The sequence below is a fragment of the Poecile atricapillus genome, chromosome 23 (genome assembly GCF_030490865.1).
Source record: "Poecile atricapillus isolate bPoeAtr1 chromosome 23, bPoeAtr1.hap1, whole genome shotgun sequence".
Taxonomy (NCBI): Eukaryota; Metazoa; Chordata; class Aves; order Passeriformes; family Paridae; genus Poecile; species Poecile atricapillus.
In genome coordinates this window covers 325,738-340,304 of record NC_081271.1, presented here as the reverse complement: position 1 = coordinate 340,304, position 14,567 = coordinate 325,738, and positions in this window count along the sequence as shown.

Sequence of the window (14,567 nt, the reverse complement as noted above, 5' to 3'; positions counted from 1 at the left end):
CATTATCCTGGGTTTGTTTGTTTTTCTGCTTCTGTTAAGTGAGACAGGGAGGGCCAGGTCCTGCTGCTGATGTTCTGGAGCTGTCACAGCACCCACAGAACCCAAGACTTCAGTGCAGGACACAGCAGGGATTCTGTGAACACACTGAACCTACTGATGGGCATCCTCCAGAGCATCCAAGCCTCTGGGTGTCAGGGGGTGTGGCTGTTTCCAGGGTCAGGGATGGGGCTGACACTTCACTGACCTGTCCTTCCATGGGCTGAGGCATGGCAAATCACAGAATATGCTGAGATGGAATTCCTGGTGGGAAGGAACCCACAAGGGCCATCAAGTCCAACTCCTGGCCCCGCACAGCACAGCCCCAAAACAGGAAACAAGGGATAGGAAGTTTCTAAACACGCTGGAGGTGGTTTAGAGAAAGAGATTATGAAATGCAATTAAAGGTTTTATAAAGAACCCTGATCACACTCCTTGGTCACTGCATGACTTTGGTCATAAATTAGAAAATGAGAACTGAAGGGAAGGGAATGGCCAGGAGGGCAGTGGATCAGTGTGGAATCAGTGTGAGTTTGTAACAGTGACCGAGCCATGACTGATGCACAGTCAAGCACCTCAAAACTTGGAAAAACTAATTGCAAATCCCATAAACACTGAATGCAGTACGAGCATCATGAGTCTGACATTTGGCTTCTCATTGCTGAGCTGTCCAACAGCTCACAAGCCAGAGGTCAAGATTTCCTGTTCCTCTTTTTGATATTCATCATTCTCATTTTTCTGTTTTGTTGGACACAAGAAGGAAAAGATCCCTGTGAATTGGCCGGCAGGGCGAGACTCTCATTGCTTTCCCAGCTCCTCCCTGAGCCGTGTCCGGACGCTGCCCCGGCACCCGCCCGCTCAGCCTGGGAGGAAAACGTGAAGCAGCAGCAGAAAAAGTGCTGCAGTTTGGGGTGGATAAACAGAGCTGCAGTTTGGGGTGGATAAACAGAGCTGCAGTTTGGGGTGGATAAACAGAGCTGCAGTTTGGGGTGGATTAAACAGAGCTGCAGTTCGGGGTGGATAAACAGAGCTGCAGTTTGGGGTGGATTAAACAGAGCTGCAGTTTGGGGTGGATTAAACAGACTCTGGGAAGGTCCCAAATGTGAGCCCATGGCCAAGAGCTACCTGAGCTCTGTTGCCATCCCCGAGCCCATGGCCAGAGCTCCCAGCCCCTCGTGGATTCACATGCATGGGCTGACCTGGCAGACACCTCTGTCCATTACCAGTTCCTGCAATGGAACTGGCTGACAATGGGCTCAGAGGCTGCCAAAATCCAACATGAGGCCTGCAGATGTCCCTGGGACCAGCAAACCCTGCTGGAAGATCCCTGTGGAATGAAAGGTTACCCTCAATTTGCTTCAGATGCTGCTTGTACCGTCTGACAGCACTGCTGGAGGAGGGGCCTCCATCAGAGAGAAAAGATAAATCCAGCTCTGCCTCCAGACTGTTATTGTCTCCTCTGGTTCAAATTAAGTGACTCGGGTCATTTTTTATATGATGCCATTTATCATTTACCTGAGGGCATTGCAGAAAGGAAAGAAGAAAAGGTGAATCTAGCATGAAAGTGCGGAAGGAACAGAGTCTTTAGCAGACAATTAACTGAACTGACATCGGGTTCTCCCTAAAACATCAAACCGGAGATTCAGTGGAGGGAGGCACAGCTAATTCCTTGCCAAGGTGTCCAGAGATAAATCAGCAGCAGTGTCCGTGGCTGCACAGCAGCACCCAGCCCTGATCCCAGGGGTGTCACAGAGGAGGGGCAGCCTGGGAGACATCTCAGCCCCAGCAGCACTGTCAGCCCCACATCAGCACTCCCAGCTTGGTGTCTAAGAGCCAGGAGTGAATTGCCTTGAATTTTCCATACTAAAACCAAACCAAAACAACTGCTTCAGTGGAAATATAGAATGAAATTTAGGCCTAAAGGTTGTCATCCCTGCTTCTTTTATCAGAACACAAGCAGCTCCATCCCAAAGCAGTCTCTTCTTAATGTATTTGGTGATTTAATTAAAAAATTAAAGATTTTCTCTTTGTCAAAAGCATATGCATCTCATATTTCCACTGAAAGAAAATGTAAGCTTTTAGAAAACAACAGTTTGATGAAAATCTGTTACTGCTGCCCTGCTTGGAGCACTCAGGGAGAGCTCCATCCCCACACCCGGCACTCGACCTGGCTAACCACAAACCACACGCCCGCCTTGGGTCAGGCTCCTTTTTTCCAGCACTCTGATTATTTTTTCTCCTGGGGATAGGGCTGGGAAGGACTCAGCCTTCAGCCCAAGACAAATCCTGCCCTTTCAGTAAAGTGTAATAAACTTCTTCCCCTGACACATAGGAAAATGTTTTAAGGCAAGTCTTTATAGAGAGCATCAATCACTTTGGAGGTGATGGAATTGCTGCAGAATTATAAGCAAGTCTGAAGTGTCTACAGAGGACTCTAAACACTGTCTTCTATTTATTCTCTGTGTCCTTTGTAAATGTAAACTTCTGTGGAGTTCAGAGGCCCTTCCGTCTCCACGGCCTGTCAATCCAGCACCTTTCACCACTGCTAAAATCACAATTAAAAAAAAGGGGGATTACAAAAACAAACACAGAGCTCACGCGCGTGAGTGATGGCTGCGGACTGTTGTGGGATCCTGCCCTGTGTCCTCATCTTCCCACCACTGGTGTGCAGGAATGGGAGCCCTGCAGCTCCTTGCAGCCCCCGGGCAGTGAGCGCCTGTCAGAGCGGGCAGGAGACGGGGGCACAGCAGGAGGGAGGATGGGGGAGAGCTCAGGCACTGGCACGGCACCCACCCACCTCTGGGTGCTCATCTGGGACTCCATCCCCACCTCTCAGAGGAGCAGGAGCAGGGAGAGAAAGAGCAGGACTAAATCCCAGAGAGAACAGGGATGCAGGGCATTTCCCCTTGCTGGGCACGGGCAGGTTTTTGTCTCCCCCAGACACAAGCAGTGAGGAGGGGTTACGGTGCTCTGAAACAGCCAGCGGGGCTCTGAAAGGCTCGGGGAGATCATGCAGAGGACAGTGCACTGACAGAGGGATGGAGCCAGGTGTGGGAGAGCCATCCCAGCTGGAACTCAGGGGAGCAAGCGGGAAGTGACTTTTTCTTCCACAGATTGAAAAAAGAGATAAAAGCTCTATAAAGTTAGAAGATAATCTATATTAAAAACTTTGACAAAATAGCTGGAAAAATTACTTTATACAGTGAAATATTCCACAGCTGCTCCAGGGGGGGAAAAGTCTCTTTTAAAAATACCTTTCACGAGAGACTTCCTCTGACCTAGAGCATCCTGATCCCAGCACACTGGACACGGAGGGGGAGAAGTTGCAGGGTTTTTTATGTCCTGCCCATGAAGGGTCAGGAAATAAACAACTGGGAGCCTTTTGGTTGTTCACATTTTGGTAGGTTTTGGCAGGTACAAACAGCTCTACACAAAGCTGCACATCCACAAGCATCACTTTAACACCAAGTTAAAGAGGGAAATTCCTGCAAGGGTCCATCCGTGCCCCACCTCACCCATGAGGGACAGTCCCACTCCTGGCACCTCGCTGGAAGTTTGCTTTGCCATTCCATGTGCCACTGACTCTTGCCAGCGTCTCCAGTCCTCTCAAAAGCCCTTTGCCTCAAAACCCAAATCCAAACACGATTATTTCAGCAGGAAAGCAGCATTTTGGAGGCTGCCCTGTAACACGCTCACTAAGTCACGCTGACGGGCCAGAAAAGGCAGCACCGGGGTCGGTAACCAACCGGGGCCAGTGTCCAGCCTGGGCCAGTGCCCAGCCGGGGCCGGTAGCCAGCAGGTAGCGCTGCGGGTCCGTCCCTGGCCCCGCCGACTCCGCCGCGTCCCCGCGACCGCTCTCCGGGGTCCGTCTGTCCGTCCCAACCCTGCACGAACGAGAAGGAGCGTGGGGAGCCGAGCGGGAGATGCTGCGCTGTGCGCTCCGGCCCGGGCTGGCAGCTGCTGTGTGCCCGATCCCAGCGGGATCCACCCATGGGGATCCCAACAGCGGGACCCACCCATGGGGATCCCAACAGCGGGACCCATCCATCGGGACCCACCCATGGGGACCCACCCATCGGGATCCACCCATCGGGATCCCAACAGCGGGATCCACCCATCGGGATCCCAACAGCGGGACCCACCCATGGGGATCCCAACAGCGGGACCCATCCATCGGGACCCATCCACCGGGACCCACCCATCGGGATCCACCCACCGGGACCCATCCACCGGGACCCACCCATCGGGATCCCCATTCTGGGACCGGTGTCAGGATCCCCAGGGCAGGACCCACCCATCGGGATTCCCGGTGAGGAGCGCTGCTGCTGCCAGATCTGTGCGGACAGGGAAGGGGAACACGGTCGCGTTTGCAGCAGGTCTTTTTCTTGGCATGCTCCAGAATGCTGAAACATTCCAGCGGCCACAGCATTCCTCTGCCTCCTGGCTGCACTGCAAACAGCTGATCCCTGTAGGATCGCACTCGCAGCCTTGCTCAGGGCTGACCTGGAGCATCCCAGCCCACCCCGTGGCCTCCCGCCCAGCCTTCAGCTGGTTTGTTTGCACTGAGGAGTTGCTCTACCAGAAGTGCAATTCCAGCAAAAGCTGGCAGGGAATCCAGGGGCCAAGTCCGGAGTAAATTCTGATAATGTTGTGTTTACATCAGGAATTTCTTTGGCAGATTAATCACATGAATGAAGTAACAGATGGGAACTCGCTGGAGACACTGTAACGGGAATTCCAGTTCAGGGCCAGGCTGGCAGCTCATCCCCTGGAAGCGCCACTGCCCAGGAGCACGGGTACTCAGGGAGGATGTGCTCTACGTGTGCTTCACGTGGTTGTAACTGCATCCCAGGATCTCCCAATCTCTTGCAATAAAGCTGTACACGATTTACTAAGCATGATTTGTGAGAGCCGAGGGGTCGTGTTAGTGACACAGCAGCTTGCTGAGGAAACTCCGCTTCTAATGCTCCTGGGTCCTCCCAACACGCTCCAAGAGAAGAGCATCAATTAGATCACAAGGGTCTCTTGCAGAGTAACAGATCCAGGCTAGCCAGAGTAGACTGGAGGTTTTTTGATGTCTTCATAAATCTTTCCAGTCTGGCTGAGTGCTGCCTGCCAAGCTCGCCAGTGGCACCAGCCCTGGAGCTGCCAATACACACGTTCCAAATATTCCTCCCAAGGTCTGGGCTGCACCAAGAGACCACAGCACGGCTCTGGCTGCCACAGCAGGATGGACACACGCTCAGGTGTGAGGAGCAGAGCAGGGCACAGCATGGTCCTGGCCCTGTCCCCTGCCCTGGCTCCAGAGCCAGTTCCTGGGAGCCAGGTCTTGGAGCCAACAAGGCTTCCTGCTCTGGGGCCAAACGAGCCCTTCTCCCCTGGGGCTGCAGAGGGGAACATATGGGACCTTTTAGCTGGGAGCAGATGAAACTCAGCGCTGGATTAGTCATCAGCTCCCTCACGTTCCTTCCACTGCTGGGGGACACGGCTCTCGCAGCAGCAACCAACAACTGCTGGTGTTTCTGTCAGCTCCAATAAACAACTGTGTTTAATTCCAAAGGGAAGAGGGGGCTTGGAAACTCCATCTGAAAAATAACAGGTTTTGAGCATGAGATCCTTGCCAGCTCCATGGCTCCATCTCATGCTCTCCATCCTGTCTGAGGGCCAGGGTGAGCAGCATTAATAAAGCTCCGTGCCCCTGCCTGCTGCATGGCTGCGCATGTTCCAGCTCGCCGGAGCCGGTGAATCACGCGCCATTAACATTCTCACAGTGACATCTCCAAAATACTTCAGGGATAAATTGGTTGCTGGCTGATTTGCAAAGCATTTAGGCAAAATTATTAGGAGGAAGGTTGGTGGGGAGCCAAGAGCTGGACCCCGAGGGAGGCTGCATGCCTGGGGGTCACTTGGATGCTCATCCCGTGGCCTTGGGGAGCTCAGCCGGGGCCCCACAGGCTGACAGCATCACACGCCAGCCAGTAAACATGGTATAACTCACCCTCATAAAGGGCTTAAGTGCCCTGGCGCTGTTGGATAAACAGGACCATGCTGAATGCACACAGTGACCTGGCAGAGCCCTGGAGGCCTCTCAGCATCTTCACCCTGTGACTGTGAGCGGCACCAGAAGGGACCTGGAGCCAGTGCCCACAGCCTGCCCACTGCCCTGGGCCATGGACAGGTGTTGGCAGGCAGGATTCTGGCAGTTGAGGGGGAATTGGTCATCAAAAAAGCCAGGCAAGAAAACAAAAGGCCCTCACCGTGTTTTGCATGGTCAGAACTCCACATATCCCTGCTCTGCCCACAGAGCAAAGCAGTGGCCAGCATCAATCTGCTCCTGCCCACCCTGTCTGGAGGTGATGTGGAGTTCTGGGCTGTTAGAGACTGCAAATCCTGAAATAGGAAGAGAAATGTCGCCCCAAATTTATTGTATTTACTTTCCCTAGTGTTTTCAGAATTTTTTAGTCTTCAATAGTTTATATTATACACATTTATCAGCTCTCCTTCAGGCTTTTAACCCCAGATTCACTGTCTCAGGTTATAGTGGAAAGTGATGAAATGGACATTCCTGGAGCATCTGCTCCAGGGGAGGGTTGTGGCCAAATTTAATCAAATGGCCAAAATGAACCCAATGCAAGGCCTCTGTACAGTGAAACCTTCGGTGTCCCTGGCACTGTCGACCTCCCATGGATCTCCAGACCCCCAGAGTTGTCAGAAGCACCCACCCATTTTATTACCAGCTCTATCCACACATATTTTTATTCATCAGCACCGGATTTTTTTATTATTTTTGTCAGTGGAGAAATGGGCAAACCCACGTGTTATCAAAAATTATTTGCAACTAAAATGGCCTTTTCTGTAGTAATCTTCCTTTTAAAGAGCATTTCCAGCCCTGCAAGAAGCCAAGGCAGCCAGCAGTGACACCAGGCCATGTCCTGCCTGCAGGACCTGGCCGCAGCAGGAGGGCACCAGTCCCTGGAATAAGGGGAAATCACACAAATGAAGGGAGGATGTGAGGGGAAAATGGCATTTTAATCCTGGCAAATGTACAGATAATGAGTAAATTAACTGCCTGGCTGTGATCTATTGAGCAGCACAGCCCCAGCAGCGGACAATGGGATCAAAGGCGGAATTTCGCCGTGCTCCGGCCGGGCTCGGGTCTCAGTGCCCGCCGTGCCCGGGGGCCTGGAGCTGCAGAGCTGAGTTCAAAGGAGCCCCCGCAGCTCCCCGGGGTCAGACACAATCCCGGGTTTTCGGGAGCTGCTCCAAAGGGAGGAGAGCGGGGCTGGCAGCGGGGCCAGAGACAGCCGCGGTGACCCCAGCCCTGCCGCAGGATAATGCACAGGCAGGATTATCCTTCTCGCAGGACAGCTGAATCAGACGCTCAGCCCTTAACAGGATTACACTCGCGGGAGCTCCAATGAGAATCCAGACACCCCTGGCCAGGGCAGCCCCCCTGACTGCAGCCCCGGGCTGTGAATCTCCAGGGTTCACAAAGCTGGGACTGAGCTCCTGATGGACACACAGGGAATGGGCTCAGCTTTCTGCCAGCTACACGGCATTTACAGGGACAGGACAGAGTCGTTTCAAACTGAAAGAACAAGATTTAGATTAGATGTTAGGAAGAGATTATTTATGCAAAAATTCCTGGCACACGTTTCCCTGAGAAGCTGTGGATGCCCCATCCCTGGAAGCATCCAAGGCCCGCTTGGATGGGGCTTTGAGCAAACTGCTCTAGTGAAAGCTGTCCACAGCAGGGCTTGGAAATAGGTGAGCTTTAAGTTCCCTTCCAATAGAAATCATTTGAAGATTTCTATGATTCAGGCTCCTCGGTGTTCAAGCTGCCCCCAGAGCATCTCAGCAGCCAGGAGCAGGGGGCTGCAGCCACTGGAATGGCTGGAGCTGATCCAGCAGCCTGTGTCACCTTCAGCACAACAGACCTGCTGAAAGCTCAGGGAGCCACAGCCCAGGTTCCGTGTGGCAGGGCTGCTGGAGCTGGGATCCCACCCCAGCATCACCAGGAGTCACTTGGAGCCCGCTGGGAGCAGAGGCTGATCCACACACACTCTGCAGGGCACTGGGCAGGGAAGGGGTGTCCATCAGCACAGGTACCACAGAGATGGGCAGGAGAGGAACTGGAGAGTCTCCTCCACTGCCAGGGTTGAGATCCCTGCTACCAAGTGGGGGTCTTTCAATATTCTTTAGTAACTCTGGATCAAACCTTCCATTTCCATGGAAACACAACTTTAGGTGTCCAACCTCAGGGTCTTTGCGTTCCTCCAGAGAGGCTGGATGCTTCTCAAGTCACACTCCTCACCCACCAGGATTAACTGAATAACCAGGTCAAAAGCAGTGCCTGAATTCAGCTCAGCAAGAGGCCGCTCTCATTACATCTCTATTTCCTTGAAAAGTGGATTTGCACCAGACCAGGCATTTTTAAGGCATGGGGAAGCACCAAGCTAAACAGAGATGTACATTTTCCAGGTTAACAATGATTTGCACCTGCTCCAGCCTGGAATCACCACAATAGCTCTTGACACAAGTTATCAGAGCAAAGGCTGAAAGCACAGCTTGCTGCCCTGACTCCTTGTTGGATTTCTGAGAGGCTGGCAACTGAAAAGCTGATCCAATTTATCCACAGTTCATTATCCAACATAGCATGACATTGGGACACTCACAGACATAATCCAGCTTCCTCCTGCCTTGCAAGATGTATTGACCAAAGGCAAGAAAACAGAGCATTAATAGCTCTCCGCTGTGCAGCTGAATCTGGGCAGCAGCAACGAGATTCTTTGGGCTATTTCTATCCAATCTCACACAAGTGTAAATCAGAAGCTTCTACAGACTTTCATTAAATTTCTCCCCATTAATACCAACATAGCAGAGATAAGAATTTGTCCCTTTTTTATGTTTTTCTGATATTTTAAAAAATGCTAAAACTCTTCAGCTTCTAGCTGAGCTTAAGATAAAAGTTAACCTCTGAACCACAGCAGGATCTTTCATGTAAGGCACAATACAGAGAGGGCTTTTTACAGCAGGTTGCACTCAGTAATGTGTGTTTCAGACTGTATTTTCCCCCATCCTCACCTGACTCTGGGAGCCTGGCTACAAGGAACCACTAAATTTCACAAGAAATTTCTGAAGGAGGCAAGAGGCACCTTCAAGAGTGTCCATGGAATGCGACTGGCCAGGACTGAGTATGAACCTTGCTCCAACCCTGGAATTCATCTGAGCCAGTCTGGACATGCCATGGAGCACCCTGGTCCAGTGGGAAGTGTCCCTGCCCTTGGCAGGCGCTCAGAACAAAATGATCTTTAAGGTCCCTTCCAACCCAACCATCTTGTGCTCAGTAAGAGGAGAAAGAGGCCCTGTTCTCCAGCCCCTGACCACCTGAACCACACTGCAGAGACCACATTTTATGCCTCCCCAGGGCCCTGGCAGATGCCCCAGGGCAGTGTGAGGGCTTTGCTATAACCTGGTATCTGATCTGAGCTCTCTGGCCTTTCCTCTCTGGCAGACAGTCCTCCAAACCCATTCAGGAATGATGAGTCACTGAGGAAGCACTTCAAATCCATCCTGGATGATAAGGTTAGAGCTGTGTGTGGTGCATTTCCTGCCCTAGTTTGGAGTTATGCTTGGGCTCTCCACACCTCCTCGCTTATGCCACCTTCTTCTTCCTTCCAAATTCCCCACCATGCAAAACCTCAAGTAGTTCAGTGGTGTTTCATCAGGACTCAGTGACCACACTGGGCTGCACTAGGGAGCAACATGGATCAGGTTTGGGAGGCACAGCATTACCTGTCTCAATGGGCAGAAAAACACCCGAGGGAACTTTGATCACAAAAGCTGCTGCAATGATGCCACCAGCCCAGGAGCAGCTCCTCGCTCGGCTGAACAAAGGAAATCATCTCAACTACTCCTTGCATGATTCCTTTAGCCCTTTCACCCTCCTCATGTCCCTCATTTGGACATTCTCTAACAGCTTTATAACTTCCTTACACTGTGGTGCTCAAAGGTTCACCCAGGACTCGAGGTGAGAGCAGGAATCTTCGCCCAGGTGGGCACCTCCAGCCAGGAGAAGGTGAGCGCTGTGTCCAGGAGCTGAGCGTGGGTTCATGACAGCAGCACTAAATCCTCATCACTGTCAGGCACCCATCCAACCCACATCTGTGGCTCACAGAGTCCCCCTCACTATCAGCAGTGTAGGATAAGAAATTTGCCTTACATTAGTGAAATGATTATTTTTAATACTCAGACACTGATCATATTCCTGAGGAAAAGGAAACATAAATCCCTCCCTGCACTGACAGCACCAGCCCGCATCCCTAGATAGGAGAGAGCTAATTAAACCTGGTCATTCCAGCCAAAGCCCAACCAACGTGTTTGTACAAGCTTTGTGGTCAAAGCATGTGCAGGATTTGGCCCAATTTCCCCATTTTCATTAATCACAGGGAAAATTCTCCACTTAGAAACAACGCTAGAGATATACCCGATAGGGCTTTTTTTCTCCCTTGGCCACTTCCCTCTTGGCAACGGGGATGAAGTTCTGCCTTTGCAAAACATTTTAAAACCTGTCTCTGTTCCAATTCAGAATCACCCACCCCAAAGCTTTCCAGGTTATCTGTAAAATAAAACCTAGAGAAATGGATGGTTTGAAATGCTTCAAACTGATAAACTCAAAATATATTACTTTGAATCTAATTTTGGTTTGTGTTATGAAGCAAAGTGAAAATGTTAAAAACCACTGAACAAATAGCCATTGGAAATGGGAAATGTTGTTTTGAAATTGAAGAAATAGAATGTTTTTGCCCTGCAGACCACCTTCCCTTTCCTCCAAAGCTTGACAGAGTTTCACAAAACATTTCAAGTTTGACGTGCTGTGTTTTGGGGGGAGCTGAGCTGTTTTTGTTGGGGGGGTAAGGAGAAACTGCAGGAGCAAAGGAAACAGCTGGAATCCAGACAAGGTGCACAGTGCCACAGTGGGACCAGTCCCTCCAGTCGGGCTCCCGTGCTGGTTTAGGCTCGGTTTTGGTGCTCCCGAGCCCCATTTCAGCTGCTCCAGTAGTGTCCAGAGGAGGCAGAGGTGTGCGTGGGAAGGCAGCTGCTCCGGGGATGAGGAACAGGCAGCCCGTGCTGCTCCATCCTGTAAAAACCCACCTCAAACCCTTCCCTGGTTATAAATAAAGCAGCCACTGACCTCGGAGATTAATCAGTGGGCTGGTGTCTCTGCGTGATGTCACCCCGTGTTTTTCCACAGGCCTGTCGAATCTCAGCCTGTCTGATGTGCCGATGACAGCTCGCGCCTGCCAGACGCACCGGGCTGAACGCGGAGGCCGCCAGGATTTATGGCCGGATTCTCCCCAGCTCTCCCGCACACACAATACACAGATGCCTCTACAGGATGATGGAAACCGGGGCTGCTCGGCAGTGTGGGTGTTTTTAGGTGTTATTGCACCATTTCTGGCCTTTGGTGACTTCTGTGACTAACACAGCTGGATTTGTGGTGATCCATCTGAACCTGGCTGCTCCAAGAGAAGCCCGTCAGTCTGGTGGGCAAGGAAGGGAGGGATGGAGCCAGGGCCAAGCTGATGCCATCGCTGGATCTCATGTTGGGAAACCAGTTCTGTCCAGAGCACCGCACCAGGCAAAGGCATCTGGAAAGGCACAGAAGCTCCTGGTTGGAAACCCAGGTCTGACATCAGGGATTTAATTCCACTCTTTGACCTTCACTCCTGCTTGCAGCTGAACCTGCAGCCTGCTCCCCTGCCCATGCCCACCAGGCAGGAGCTGCTCAGTTCCAGTGGCACATGTGGGAGGGGAGGATGAACCCACAGTGTCTGAGCCCAGACGGCAACAGAGGCCAAAGGGTCACACACACCACATGTGCAAGGCGAGGTACTGCATGTCCACACAGCAATTTATCAATTAATTAGAGAAGGAACTAAGTAATTAACACTGGAAGCAGGGGATAGACTAACTAAGCACATGCTGTCACTCTGCTAACAGGGCTTGTTTGTTTGGCTTCTGTTCCTATGGAGGTGGGGGCCATGTCGAAGGGTCAGTTCATTGCTCTGGTTATTTGTGTCTATCCAAAATGCATTCTTCACATCTCAGAGCCCAGGGAGACAGCCAGGGGCTAACTGGGGACTGCTCAGCCTTTGGGAGCTGTGTTCTTTTGGGGCATAGAAGACCTTCCTACCACAGCCAAGCGCTGGAGTCACCAGGACTCAACACTAAGCACATGCTCACCTTTGCTGGACCAGGTGCAGTTTGCAGAGGGCCCTGGGCTCCCATGGCTTTCATGTCCTGGTATTGTCCCCCAGCAAGGAACCCCTTACCCATCCTAGAAAGGAGCCCCTACCCTGTCTCCAGAGAGCTGGAACTGCTCCTGAGCATCATTCACCATCTGGGGAATGTGGGGGTCAGGGCCAGCTCTGCCAGCAGCAGATGCCCCAGCGTGGAGCAGGAACACCTGTCTCAAGCCCACCTCTCTCCTGGGGCTCCACTGGTGCCACTGGGCTGGGCAGTGACCATGTCCAGCACTGTGTCCCCAGCCGTGCTGGAAACGAGCTCGATGGAGGCTGCGGTCCCAGCAGCACACAGAGCCCTCCCCAGTCCCTCCTCCACAAGTCCAGGACTTTGGTTGAGCTGCATTATCAACCCCAAAATAAGTTCCCAATAAATATGTCTACAATAGGTCTTTGTTCCCTCAGAAAAAGGGTTTCCCATGAGGTGAGCCAGCCTGGCACTGAGGGTGATCCCAGGACAGTGATGTTTCCCTGTTTCAAGCAGCTGTGGTTATGCAAGGCTCCGAGTGATTCCTGGGGCTGCCAGGGGAAAGGTGAGCTCCCTGGCAGTGCCCAGCACGGGCTTTGGAGGAGCAATCCCTCTGCACCTCGGCTCAGCCCAGCCCCTGTGGCTGCACAGCCAAAGCAGGAACCCAGAGCAGTGACAGGAGAGACAGCGGGAGAGGACAGGGGCAGGCAAGATCACTCTGTCTTCATCTCCATGCAAAGATGGAGCCATCCATGTGTGCCCATCCATGGCTTGCAAACCCTGGCTGCTGGTGCCTCGAGCACACTGCAGGCTGAATGCCACCTCTGGAGCAGCTCCTTGGGGCAAGAAATTCTCCTCCTTAGGGATAACACTGACCATGGAGTGTTCCTGTGCCCCTCGCCACAGCTCTGTGTGTGACACCGGGACCTGCAGCAGCTGTCCCAGCTTCCTGCCATGACCACCTTCAGCATCCAGAGTACGTCTGTGGAATGACCGACCTGCTAAGAAAATAGAGAGCCCGTTCCTTTGAAGTTAATGAACTGTGAAAGCCTTTGAAAGCAGAGCCTTGTTTATTTACTCACCGCAGCTCATGTGGACGAAGCACCCAGACACCCCGAGCGCTGCTAATTTGAATGGAAGATCAAACACGAGGCTCTGCCCGGTTGGAGTGAGAGCTGCCCTGGCCTCTCCTCTGCCCATCGCAAACCCAGGGCAGTGCCTGGGGCTGTCACCCGGGTTTTATGGAGAGGAGCATCAAATAAGCCACCAGGCTGACAGACAAATTCAGTATCTTGGGTGCAAAGCTCTGACACCCAGCCGGAACATTTCACCTCACACCAAAATTCAGCTGTGACCCGTCCTGAAGACACATCACCCTCCTCTCCCAGGGCTGGCACTGCTGCCTGCACTGCCCTGTCTTGCTCTCATCCTGAGTTTCATCCCGAGCCAGAGGTCTCACACAAGACCTGCACATTCGCATGAACATCGTGCTTGTCACCTCCTCCCTCTCCCTCCCATGAGAGCAGGATTCAGAGTGTTCCAGCCCCTGTCTCTGTGTTAAAACAACCCAGTAACAGCGAAAAGCCCACAAAACTGCCACAGCAGAGCCTCCAGCATCCTGCCCACTGTGATGGGTCTTCTGAACAAATTCACAGCCTTCCAGTCTATAAATATCAGCCTTTTTAGTCCACTTTGGGGATAAGCTGTAATGCAATATTCTGTGTGGGCTCTGGGACAAAAGGACAGCACCCCACCAGCACCAGCTTTGTGTCACTGCAGTTTTCCAAAGCATAATTGGATTATAACCATGTGTGATCTTCTAGTCCCTGTTTCTCCCAGGCTGGGGAAGTCACTCTCTGATCTGAACAGGAATAGGAAGGAAAGAGCAGAATGAGCTGAGCTGGCTGGAGGGGAGGGGGCGGCCGAGGGCTCTGGCAATGTGGAAAGGACTTTGGTGGATAATGGGGTTTACAGTCCCAGTAATTAATCAGGTACATCACAAAAGTGCTGACAATGAGAGGTTACCAAAATGCCTGCTCAAGTCCATGGTGTGAAAGGACCAGCCAGGGACCGCGTGGGGAAGAGGGAACTGCCAGGCAAGGTTGGTCTTCACCAAGTGTCCATCACCAGTTTCAGGGCGATGAAGGAAGGAAAGCTGAGAGCCCGGGGCAGTTCATCCACTAGCTCAGGTGAGCTACACAGGTGACAGAGACACGTAGAGAAGGGAGAACCCTCGCCCAGTTAGTGCAAAGGGTTGT